The sequence below is a fragment of the Tachysurus vachellii genome, chromosome 3 (genome assembly GCF_030014155.1).
Source record: "Tachysurus vachellii isolate PV-2020 chromosome 3, HZAU_Pvac_v1, whole genome shotgun sequence".
Classification (NCBI taxonomy): Eukaryota; Metazoa; Chordata; class Actinopteri; order Siluriformes; family Bagridae; genus Tachysurus; species Tachysurus vachellii.
This window is the reverse complement of record NC_083462.1, coordinates 13,313,966-13,323,738: the sequence shown is the minus strand read 5'-3', so window position 1 is coordinate 13,323,738 and position 9,773 is coordinate 13,313,966. Positions and strand designations below refer to the sequence as shown.

At 37.5% G+C, this 9,773-nt stretch overlaps 1 long non-coding RNA gene across 1 annotated transcript; it reads right to left on the bottom strand.

The window, feature by feature from the left end:
* Positions 1–652: 652 nt before the first annotated feature.
* On the bottom strand, positions 653–3,830 carry LOC132842220 (uncharacterized). The gene is made up of 5 exons (XR_009648003.1): positions 3,587–3,830; positions 3,036–3,145; positions 1,790–1,974; positions 1,634–1,696; positions 653–1,156 (listed from the first exon to the last, which is right to left on the bottom strand). It is a non-coding gene; the product is annotated as an uncharacterized LOC132842220 (long non-coding RNA).
* Positions 3,831–9,773: the final 5,943 nt, after the last annotated feature.

The following is a 9,773-nucleotide window of genomic DNA, read 5'->3' as shown; positions in this document are numbered from 1 at the left end:
CATATTGTCAAGTTTACCTAACAAATAACAAAACAAAATATTTTTGTTTGCTCAATGCAATTACAGATTGATCCATTATGTATTCATAATTATTTTCATATTTAAAATTTAATAAACCACAACAAATTTCTCTCCCTCTCCATTTTTTAATAGTTTGTCCAAAACACAACATTACAAAGTCTGCCATATGACATACATGTCTTCTGCATTAGGCATGTTTGTACTAAACTACAAATGTTATCAAACACCATTGGAAAACTTTGTAAACTGTATGAAAACTACAGCATTGTTTGTTTCAACATAAAATGAAAGATGAGCTTCCAAAAACCAAGTAATATTTTGTCTAAAAACCCAAAACAGACAAATGTGAAAGCATCTGAGCAAAACCTCTAACCACACTCCAGTCAAACAATGTATAAAGTACTCTTATTCAACTGATTACCAAAGTACATAAAAATCCAAAACAGACATTAATAAAAGCATCAGAGTAAACCTCAAAGGTACAAGGTTCAAGCGTTATATAGCATTTTGTATTATTTTGGCAAATCAACATTGAGAATACATTAACACTGCATCTGAATAAACCTAAACACTTGGTAAAGTACAGTATGATATGTAACAGTGTATCAGAAAAAATAGTTAGCTTGTACCAGTACAGCCAGATAAAAACAAAAAAAAAAAACTCAACTCAAAACTTCAGTATTCCTCAAGGCTGCAAAGTTTGAATCGAATGATACATTCTTATAAAGAATAATGTTTTTTTAAATAATTAATTATTAAAGTATAATTGCAACAATCATTGTCCCATTTGCCATAGCTTCAGTGACATCTGCAAAATCATCAACAACAGTTTTAATTTTAGTGACTGGACTCTCGCAGAGCAGGTACCGCCAAGATCCATGAAGATTTTCTGAATGAATTCAAAAGTATATTTCAGTTCTTTTGGGTATTCCATATTGAGTGCATACAAGAGACCGAACAAGTAAGCAAAGGTTTCTGGCAGTTCTGGAATATCCTGTAGAACAATGGCCTCTTCCAGGATTATTGCACGGTTTATCACAGTGGCCAGTGAAACAGGAGTGCCAACATCATCTTCAACCACAGTGAGGACTCCGATCTTTACCCCTTTGGTGATGTGGTCTTCAGGGTCAGTGTCCTAGGAGATTAAGTGATAGGAGGGGGCATTAATTGACACGTAAACGTAATTACTAATTGTTATTAGTGCCCGTGCAATGGTGGTGCTTGCAGCTTTATTATTTTTATAATGTGCGAACAAAATGAACAAATGTAATGCTAAGCGTTCTACCAAATTAGAAATAAAGTTTGAAAAGGGCAACTTGCCAGACACATCTTGAGCAAGAAAGCCGGATTTTCACGCAGAACAACTCTCATTGCATTACTTGTGGACTTTTTTCCAATAAACAAATGACTCGTTTGAATTCGCTATTTGTTTCAAATCCAAGCATTCAAAACTCTAAATGAGGTACAAAGCTAACATAACCGCGCGGAATCAGTAAAAAGCAGCTAAATTCAGATAGATAGTTATTTTGGTACACCCACATCAAAGCTTACATGTCAAAGATTATGATGTTAAATTAGATGATAATTAAAAAATGATTAATACATAACTTACATATGATTCGGCAGAAATGCTGGACTGCTTTGAACCGGCACGCTTCTTCACATCAACAATACACTGGTACAAGAGATTAGGGAGTTAGCTTGGAAGCACATCACATATTAAATGAAAAATATAAGTTATTCGATTATGAAAATGATTGACACTTACCTGTGACTCAGCAGAAACAAGTGGATTAATATGGCGCGATGCTGCCCTTTCACAGGAACCCCCGCAAGTTCATTCATTCATCTTCTACCGCTTATCCGAACTACCTCGGGTCACGGGGAGCCTGTGCCTATCTCAGGCGTGCACAGACCTGCAGTGGGGCAGGAGCGGAAGGACCAAAAAGGGCACTAAAAAAAAGACAAAAATATTACTTCAAAAAACATAACCAAATGTATTTTTGTACAGATTCTAACTTATTTATGAAATTACCTGTATTTAAATCAGTATTCATCCAACTGCTGTCTTTTAAAATATTTGAATGACTTCACGATTAATTGGAATGTCTCGCTCAATGGAGAGCAGCAGCAGGTCAGAAAGCTTCTCTTCATTACACAGATATCGAAGACTGGATTTCACAAGTTTTAACTTAGAAAACGACCTCTCAACTGTAGAAGTGGAGAGAGGCAATGTTGCATAAATTTTTAGGAGTTCAGAAAGAGAGGGGAAAACAGACTCAATCTCATTGTCTTTTAGGCACTTTAGGATTCCTTGTGGATTTTTTAGAAAGCCAGCTACTGGCTGACATGGCCCAAGAGAGCAGCAGAACTGTATGTAGTCGCTATTAACCTGTATTTTAAGCTGATCAACATGAGCTGGGTCTGTTGGAAACTGTAAGGCCAACAAGGATTGGTTAATGTCTTGTTCACTTGTACCCTGAATCTGGTATTCAATATCTGCTCCTGCAGCTCCTTCCTCTGTTATCTCTCTATCCTTTTCTTGACTCATATCTTCTTGTACCTCCCTTTCCATCTCTTCCTCTTCCTCACTGAGCCTAATGTCTCCTTGTATTTCCTCACTTTCTTCCTCATTGGCTCTAACATCTCCTTCATCTTTCTCACTTGTCTCAACTGCTTTCCCTTGAATCTCTTCAATACTTTCCTTATCTGAACTGCAGCTCTCTATGAAAAACAAATGGCCATATAATGAATGGAATTAATGGGGACTCCATTTTGGTCCCCACTGGCTTTCAATATATGGACAAAACAAATCTTGTAAATATTCAACAGAAGAAAGTCATACAGAATTGAAACATATAGATGATTAAATGAATGAATAATCAATTTGGGTGATTTATTCATTTAACAAAAATGTCTAAAGTATTGTTTAGACTGTAATATAAAAAGTAAAGTAATAGCTTACTAGCTTAAAAAAACAAAAACAAACATAAAAACAAACAAACAAACAGTACCTTCATCTTTATTCTCTCTCCTCAGCCAACTTGTGAGAGGGATGCTACCTTTAGCTGCATCGGAGAGTTCCTTGGGTTTTTTTCTTTTGATCCTTTCTTTCCTTGGCATTCTATTAAATTTGTTGATAGGCATAGAATGCACACATCAAGCAAAAATAAGGAGATGATATTAACAGTGAGAATCAATACGTTAATCATGTTGAATTCATGTTTAGTTTTGTTGATATTGAAAACTTTATTTGTATTACATGGATGACGTTAGCTGGACACGTTAGCTATCATTAAATCAAAGATATAAATGTGTTTTACGTTAGAGTTGGACGTGGAATTAGATTTAATTTAACTAAATTAAGCTAATGACATGAGCACATTCTAAACTATGCTAGTGCCTATTAATGCTAGTGCCTTGGATAAAAAAAAAAAGACATGTCAATGTCAGAAACGTGGCAGCAATCGAGTAATACTTATAATTAATCATAAGTCCCATGCTACCGCATTCGCTAAGTTTACAACAACATTATGGTAGGATAAATGTCCATTTTCCACTTTACCTGTCTGCTGCTCTTGTTTTGAAGACTCGCGGCTAAGATGCGGCTGCAAAGCGCAGTAAAGGTAAATCCGCCTTCCGCTCCACCTCCGCGTAAATACGTTTTTTTGTGTTGTGTTAATTATTATTTTTACTGGCAAATGGTATAGAAGTGTATTGTTATTTATAATATTAATACTACTAATAAGTAGGGTTGGGAACCGAGAACCGGTTCTTATTCAGAACCGCTTCTGTTTTTAACAGGAACCGGAACCGCGCGGTATTTTTTAGTTTCAGTTCCAAACGCGGTTCCTATGCGATGACGGGCAAAGCGCTGGGAGCGGTCACTTTAAATAGCCACGTCTTACCTCATGAATATTAATTGTTTTACAGTCACGCAACCAAATTAACGCAGCTTACCACAGAAATCAGTCACTCGCGCTGCTGTGCTGAGGTACACTTTGTGTTAAACATGACTAAAAAAAGTCTAAAGTGTGGATTAATTTCCAAAGCTACAACAAGGAAGCAAATCTACCCCATCATAAAAAAAAAAAAAAAAAAAAAAAAAATTCCAAAAATAAATGTTGTAGTACAACTATCAGGACATCAGTGATGTGTGATCTGAATTTGGTGACAGTACAGTGTATTACAGTGAAGCTATTGAGTTTTTTATATTATGGAAAATCATAAAAAATAAACAAAAACACATTTCCTGAAAATAAAATCCGAGTTTGGTGACAGTACAGTGTATTACAGTAAAGTTATTGACTGTTTTTTGTTTTCGCTTTTCGGGTTTTGCACTTTGCTGACGGTCCCTTGGAATCTGTCTCTTAGGTGTTCACACATAGAGACTTATGTATTTTGTCCAACGCGGAGGAAAGATGATATTGAGGAAACTTGGGTTGTAGCTGCGTTCTAGCTGCCTCTCTACATTAATACGATAAAAAAAAAAGAGGCGTTATTTGTGTACTAAGAGTGTTTAGGTCAGGAGCTATTGACTCGGGAAATTCGAATCTGTGAATATGGATCCAACTTTACTTAAGTCCCTCTGAGAGGGTCTTATTTCTTCTCCCAGAGAAAGCAGACATGTTAATTTTTCTTCAGAGAAATTGCTAACTGTTTTGCTAAGTTGTAATTCTGGATGTTAAATTTGATGTTGGATTTATTTAAATTTAAATTGATATGAATTGAAATGCTCTGTTTAAAATATTTAAAGAGTGATTAATAAACACAAATGGAATTGTTTAAGTATTGTGCATTATTTTTCACATTTCTTTTATTATGGAATCGGAATCAGAACCGGGAATCGTAAGGCAGAACTGGAACCGGAATCGGAACCGGAAAATTCCTTTTGATACCCAATCCTTCTAATAAGAGAGGGGCACTTTACACTTTTAGACAAAAGGGGCAGGGGCTTTTTATTATCCTTAATTAATAACTTTCAGGGTAGTTAAAAATCTTTAGTTCATGACGCATGCAACTGTTTCTTTGCAGCACGACGGCACTGTTGTGCACACGCGTTGAATGTAACGTGCACGGCGCTTGGCGCGTTCTCGCAACAAAGATTTACGCAAGATTTTGCATTTACGCTGTTTGCGTAGCGAACTTCTCTAGACGACCTATTTTAAGCTGCATTTTAGCAACAGCGCCCTCTATGGTCACAACATACGATGGGTCACAGATTTCGGTGTCACACCTGCATTACTTGAACGCACCATTATTCATCACACAGTATCACATCAACAGAGAAACCAATCCCTACCTTCCCTGAATTCGATCAGCCGGGCAATCGCTCGGATTACATCCGTCTGTAATGAAACAAGAGCTTTGTATTTTCACATTAAATTCCAGCATTGTTTCTGATGACATCCTACAAAGCACAATACTGCACATGGGTCTGTTCCAACTCTGGTGGGAAAACTTTAGGGACATGTAATTAGCACTGGGGAAATTACTACTGACTGTGGAACGTCTGTAAGATCCAGACTACCCACAGGACAGGATTATGAGAAAATGGCTCCCGGATTCAAAATAGACCCTTTTTGAATCTCCTCCTACAAACTCTACACTTCAAACTAAATAAATTCTCCCTGTACTGCAGTAACTGTTACTGATAATGGTTGCATGATCATTTTCAACAATTGAACTGATAAAGATTAAAATAATCTCAGTAGCAGGTGAACAATATGCCTTATATATTCTAAATCCTGACCAAAATTCATTTTTTTCTTACTGCAGTAAACATAAATTTGTTTCAGCAGGGAAAATGCAGGATGCTGATTGGTGTAGTATGCTTTTGAATTGTGCTTATTATTTTTGTGACTGTCACTGGTGGCTGGGTGTCTTTCGGTGTCTGCTTCTTGTTTCAGCCCTTCCAGTTACGTCACGTTTTCGCCTGTACTTCATTGGACGATCATCGTATGACACGCTATGCCCCGCCTCTTCGTCGTGCTATTGGCTGGATGGGAATTTCAGGTGGACATTTAAACCACGTCAGCGAGAGTCCCAGAGGAGAGCGAGAAAAAGCCGGTTTTGAATTGGTTGTATGCTGTGTCTTGCGTGCCGTGTTACCTCGTTGTGCAAAGCACTGTGTTGTCGAACTTGTGGGTTGACTTAGTCATTTTATGTTTTCTGCCTCGTTGTATGTGCGTCCTGTTGTATGTGTTTTCCATGTAGATTTTGTAAATATGGTTATATGTAGATATTGTAAATACACATAATACACATTTCATATTGTAAATATTTTTTTTTTTCTCCTTTCATTTTCATACTGATTTTTATTTTTACCTGTATGTTACGGTCTGACCTAAGCCCGGTCATAACAATCAAAAAGCAATGCTTTCATTAAAAAACAAAATTAATCACTATAATAAAAAAAAGTGAAATCAGGGGAAATGGTGGCTCAAGAGATCTGGGTTGTTGATTGGAAGATTGGTGTTTATGCCCTGGCACTGCAAAACTCCCAATGTTGGTCCCTTGAGCAAGGCCCTTAACCCTCACTACTCCAATGACGTTCTATCGTGTCTAAACCTGTGCTCTGACCCCAACCTCCAAAGTTGGGATATGTGAAGTAGGAATATCACTGTGCTGCAATGTATATATGACAAAGTCTTCTTTTCTAATTTCTGTTATTTTCTCTACTAATTTATAAAGCCCCTGAGTGGTTCATTAGAAATGTAGGATTTTTTTAGATGACAAAAATGCTTTTATATATATATATATATATATATATATATATATAGAGAGAGAGAGAGAGAGAGCCGATCCTGACCTCCCTGGGGCCCTAAGCAAAATTCTGCTAAGGGGCCCTCCTACCTGACCTGTGATCCATGGTTTACCATTTGCCACACGTTCACACTTGACACCCCACTGCTCCACTACAAACCTCCCTCCTTTTAAAAAAGTTTGCTCCATCTCTCAGTCAAAGAGTAAAACAATACAGAATTGATTGAGGTATAAAGAAATCTTTACTGAATGGAATATTTTAAATAGAAGTAGAATAGAGAGAGAGAGAAATAGATCGACCCTATACGCTCACTACGCAAGTTGCGTAGGGCCCCGCAAATTTACGCAAGGCCCCGCCTCCCCTGCCTCATTTTACAGTTAATGTTTACTGTGTAGATGACAATATGAAGCGGAGCTATCCATCTGGCCATGAAAAGAGAAAAAAGAAACAAAATGAGAGTGAAATGCGAGAACAGCAATCAGGGAAACTTGTGTTCTCTTCAAGTTTGATGTCAGCAAGAGCAAAATTTGCTCAGCAAATAACAGTAAAGTTAAGCTCATGTGATTCTGTCTCTAGTCTCTCTCTGACAAGCTAAATTAGCTGTGCAGTGCTGCCATTGCATCTCTAGGCATATCTGTCAAACAACAATTTAATTGCATGAACATTTGCGTGAATAAACGCCCAAGAGCCATGCGTTCATATGCATGTGCAATCGTGCAAGAACTGACACGCGTGCTTTCCAGCATCAACATCTGTGTGGGGACCAGTACAAAAAGTAGCGTGATAGCACTCCTAAATGACAATGTTTTTAGTCTCTCAATCAACAACGTTACAACAACGTTAATGCAATATGGATTTACATTAGAATGGGCATAATGCCAGGTCAATATGATTGCACATCCCTCAGTAAATAATAACCATCAGGGTCAAGGGCCCCTTAGCAGAATTTTGCTTAGGGCCCCAGGGAGGACATGACCGGCTCTGAGTGCCATAGCATTGAGTTGAGCTTTACCCCACTGGCCCCTGTGTGTATGTGTATGTATGTGAACAGTTTATGGTTTTTGTTATGAAGTTGTGATTTTAAGATTGTGGGAACCTCAATGTATAAATAAAGATTATTTATTCTTGTTAATCCTGTCTTTGCCTGATCAGTGGGAACAAATTTGTGTTGCCTATTTTGGATAAATTGGTTAATGTACAACCCAAAAGAATAAACTATTTCCTCGGGCGAAATACCCCAGGTGGCATAGTTGGTACTGTCATATTTATCATAGTGTACTTTTCCAATTAAACTTGCTAAAATCACGCTCTTGCCACAGGAGTTTAAAGTCTTAAATGAACAAGAACAATTCAGATGAGCACATGAAAGTGCTTATCTGAACCAGGTTGCACAGATGCACTTTATGTGGCTAGGACTACTTGCTACTTACTACTTAGTCCTTAGATCTGTCTTTGTTCTGTGTGGCATCCTGGTACTGGAGAAACGTCTCATTTCACTGTGTACTGCAACAGCTATATATGGTTGAAATGACAATAAAAGCTACTTGACTTGATCGATCATGCTGTAATCTATAATGTTTGAGTAGATCAGCTTTTTTAGAAAAAACTGAGCTGCAAAATTTGCATGGCCATATTGTACACTAGGAGGAAAAAGAAAAAACCTAAAGTTACTGTAAACATTGATGTTTAACCTATGAATTTAAAAAGTGTTAAAATATATTTAAATCACAAGACAATATATATTGTAAATTGTTACCTGTAATTTTTCACATGAATAAGTCACAAAAAATTAACAACTGACACAAAACACATAATGACATAAAACTGCTTATATAACTGCAATCCTACTTTTGGTTAAAATCAAAACTAAACAAATGTGTTACTGTATGTGTTCTATAATGCAGTAAACCTTCCCCTTTCCTTGAATAATAATAATAATAATAATACTAATAATAATAATAATAATAATAAGTTAATATTTGAGCTGTCAGTCACGATTTTACAAGTACAAAGCTACAATTTTGGCGACAGAGGCAAAATTTATAGACCGCAGATTCAAATGAGCTGAGAAAAAAATTGCTCACAGAGAGATGATTGTTTCTAACGGCAAACTCAATGCACGTAGCCTACATATAAAGGAAATTTTCCACATGCACGTTTACTAAAAACTCCACATTATCTCATTATCTCACAGTATCTCACAGAAGTGAGTACACACCTTTTGTCAATATTTTATTATGACTTTTCATGTGACAACACTGAAGAAATGACACTTTGCTCCAATGTAAATTAGTGAGTGTACAGTTTGTATAACAGTGTATATTTGCTGTCCCCTCAAAAGAACACACAGCTATTAATGTCTAAACCGCTGGCCACAAAAGTGAGTACACCCCATGAAAATGTCACAACAATAAGTCTACTGAGTCAGTTCCTCTAATTGTTATTTACAGACCTCTTGGACCATATTCTGAATTCCTCTGTGAATTTGCAGATTTCATTTCAAACCTAGTGACTTAAATATTCAAATATTCAATTCAATAAGTTAAAAGATCATCTGGAGGGGGCATGGTGGCTTAGTGGTTAGCACGTTCGCCTCACACCTCCAGGGTCGGGGTTCGATTCCCGCCTCCGCCTTGTGTGTGTGGAGTTTGCATGTTCTCCTCGTGCCTCGGGGGTTTCCTCCGGGTACTCCGGTTTCCTCCCCCGGTCCAAAGACATGCATGGTAGGTTGATTGGCATCTCTGGAAAATTGTCCCTAGTGTGTGATTGCGTGAGTGAATGAGTGTGTGTGTGCCCTGCGATGGGTTGGCACTCCGTCCAGGGTGTATCCTGCCTTGATGCCCAATGACGCCTGAGATAGGCACAGGCTCCCCGTGACCCGAGGTAGTTCGGATAAGCGGTAGAAAATGAATGAATGAATGACCTGCAAAGAAATATGGATCAAATCAGACACTTTTCATGCATGTTTTCGTGGTGTTTTATCTCT